Source organism: Phlebotomus papatasi, chromosome 3 (assembly GCF_024763615.1).
Source record: "Phlebotomus papatasi isolate M1 chromosome 3, Ppap_2.1, whole genome shotgun sequence".
Taxonomy (NCBI): Eukaryota; Metazoa; Arthropoda; class Insecta; order Diptera; family Psychodidae; genus Phlebotomus; species Phlebotomus papatasi.
Window position 1 is genome coordinate 84,570,290 of NC_077224.1, and position 3,368 is coordinate 84,573,657.

Sequence of the window (3,368 nt, forward strand, 5' to 3'; positions counted from 1 at the left end):
TGAACTTCACGGATAACACTTAAAATTAAGAGTAAAGCTATAAAACTCTAAAAACTAAAGTAAATACTCACCGAGGTGGATGCTTCCATTCCAGCAGCTGTCAAACTATAATGGCGATTTTACACGTTTTTGAGTACACGCACCAAATTTTACACGCTGCAAAATATTTACCACTTTTTAAGTGACACTACTGTTCCACTTGAATAGTGGTAAAGGTGGTAAAAAATAATGTTTGAATTACACGCTGAAAATTTTAACACAAATTATTTTTTACAAAAAATTAACCATTTTAATAGTGGTAAAAATCAAAATTTACAATTTTTCTAGTGGTAATTTGGAAATTACACGTTATTTTTTTTTACACGATTTTTTACTGTGTAGGAAAACACACTTTAAGAAATTATTGCAAAATTGAACAATATTTCAGTGAAAAAAAGCTTCACTTACTATGATCCGTCGACCGGTCGAATTGTGGAACATCATATTTGAAATACACTTTTAATTTTAAGACTCAAAATTAATATTTAACTTAATCGTACACTGAGAGAAAAAAAAGATTAAAATTTAATCTTTTCTTCATAATTTCAAGTCTTTTTAGGGCTTAAAAAATATTAAGATTTTTTTATTCTTAATATTAGTCCTATAAAGAATAAAATTAAGTCGGAACTGAAAATAAGATTTTTTTCGAATAACTTTAAATCTTTTTTTTTAGAAGCTAGCAGATTAAATTTAAGACTGCAGAAGATTAATTTCAAGAATAAAGAAGAATTGAAATAAGTCATTATGCAGAATGAAATTAAGTTTTATTTTTCATAATTCTAAGAGTACAACCAATAACTGCGTCTTTAATTATTGGTATCTTGTTACCACTCTCACGGTCTAGGAGAATCAAAGCATGCAGCAAAAGAAACAGGATACAATCTTGTGAGCCTGAAACGACCAAAAAGAAATTGAATTTTAGGATAAAACTATATAAAAAATGATCTCATCATTGTATTACCTTTTGTTGCAAGGGAATCATAGATTTTCTTCAATAACCGTTTAGTTGGTTTATCTTTGAACTATGATGTACAGGAGCTTAGTGACAATCCGAGCAAAATTGCTTGTAAATGATGCACTATCACCGACGACATTTGATTTTTCAGAGTTAAAGTCTATCATCATCTGAAAGATTTGAAACGTCATTAAAAAAATTCAATAAATGAATTTAGTATTAAAAAGCTAACTTGTGAGAAATTGTAAATATAATTTTTACAAGTTAGGGTAGAATAAATACTAATAAAATAAGCGGATTTTTCATAAAAAGATCTGTAAATATATATACAGTAGAGTCTCTCAATGAATCTCTCAAATTCGAACGCCGTTTGGATTCAAATTGTCAATTGTGAGGTTATGTTAGAAAGTTCGTATTCTGGATGAATGAAAATCATATTTATGTGCTTCTTCCTGAATGTTTACAGACATTATGATCGTATAAAATGAAAAGGAAGTATGTTATCACTTAAGATTTGTGAGAAAGTACGGGAATTTGTTTCAAAGTACAATTTAATCTCACATAAATTTCGTTAGTTTTAAAAAAAATCGTTCGAATTTGAGAGGTGAGAAATGTCAAAAATATCCCCCGAGCGTTCGAATTTATGAGACTCTACTGTATATAAATATCGGTTATTCTATTCCATGAGAAAGTCCTATAATCTGTGCCTGTAAACCTGGACTTCCTTGCGCATCTTGCATACATATTCACAAACTAAAAGCTAACTCTTTAAGAATGAGAGGGTCAAAAAATTGGGTGTCTGAAAAAATCACCTTTTCTGACTTTTTAAACCGAAACATAGCTTTAGAAGGCTGTAGGAAAAATTTCATTTTTGGGACACCGGTGGCCCAATTGTCCTTAAAGGGTTAAGGTTCTTCTTTCACCAACTATTATCAATCTTCTATTAGATACGTCAAAAATACACAATATATACCGAAATATAAGCTTCCTAGACTGTACAAAGACTGTAAGAAACCAAGAGCCGTAGTGGCTCTTCGATGCCACTCCTCCTGCGGCTACTAATGGACACTACGGTCCATGCTCTACCTTAAAATAACGTAACAAGCCTTACAGTCATCTTGCTCCACGAAATTCAAACCCTCCAAATATATTTACTAAAGGCCAAGGTTATTAAATATCACCCAACTTGCACCCGGAAACACATAGAAGTTCAACTACACCGTCAATGGCTAAGGATATTCATTGATTCATTGATATTCATCCTATAATACAAACTAAAGCTTAAGATTCGCAATCACAAAGCATTCAACTTGCATAAAGGCTTGGATTCTTAATTAACAATTACATAACTTGTATCCAGAAACTGAAAAAGTCCATCTTAAAAGACAATTCACAACGATTTCCACTAAAAACTAACTTGTCTTGAATTAACACACGGAATAAATCTATTTCGACGCCCCGAACGCCCCCACGGGAAAGCTAGGTTAAAACATTTGTATTGCACTTACCCCATTCTTTTCCGTTCACTTTGTGAGATGATGTTTGAGGACGATTGCGTCTCCAATGAACTGGTCGTATTTTAACACTTTGGAGAAGGCTTCAGCGTATAGAATTTCCAAATGTTTTTTCCTGATGACGCCGCATTCTGCCACACGCTTTTTACACCTTCCTCACTTGATCTCCCCTCGTAGTCTCGAACAAACCTCAAATCCCACTGACTTCTTGTCTTCATGGTCTTTGCAGTTGCTAAACATTTTCCTAAAAAAATCATCGTAAATTAAGAAAAAGAAAAAAAAGAAAAAATTTATTTACCACTGGTGCTGACAGCTTGGCGTTCACTGTCAAAATGGCCGACCATCTCACGTCAGACGCACAATTCTTTTTCTCACTCTCTCACACAGCACGGACACATTGCTGTGCACTATATTCGTTTCTTTCTCTCAGAATAAATACAAGTCTCCCCAAAAGATTTGAATTTAAGTCAAAAAAAGACTAAAAATTAATCTGAGATATGAATGAAAAGATTAAAATTTATTCTTTTAGAATAAAATTTATTCTTTTTTGGCAGAATAAAATTAAGTCGTCAAAAAATATAATTTTAAGATTCACTTTTTTTCTCAGTGTAGAACTAAAATTGATGCACAGTAACATAGATAAAGTCCTTGACTTTCAATTAGACTTCAAAATTCAAATTTTCTAGTAATCTTTAAGGGTAATAATTGAAATAATTCCTTTAATAAAAAGTTAAGGATATCAAGAAACATGCCTTAATTTACTGGAAAATTGCGAATTTTTATTTAAGAAATCACTTTCACGCTTCGCATTTTTATTATTTTTTTAAGTCTTTAATGGTCAATTTTTACAAATTTCTAAC

General features: G+C 31.5%; 1 long non-coding RNA gene across 1 annotated transcript; it reads right to left on the reverse strand.

The window, feature by feature from the left end:
* Positions 1-665: 665 nt before the first annotated feature.
* On the reverse strand, positions 666-3,115 carry LOC129806111 (uncharacterized). Its single transcript, XR_008752148.1, has 3 exons — positions 2,503-3,115; positions 1,001-1,164; positions 666-930 (listed from the first exon to the last, which is right to left on the reverse strand). It is a non-coding gene; the product is annotated as an uncharacterized LOC129806111 (long non-coding RNA).
* Positions 3,116-3,368: the final 253 nt, after the last annotated feature.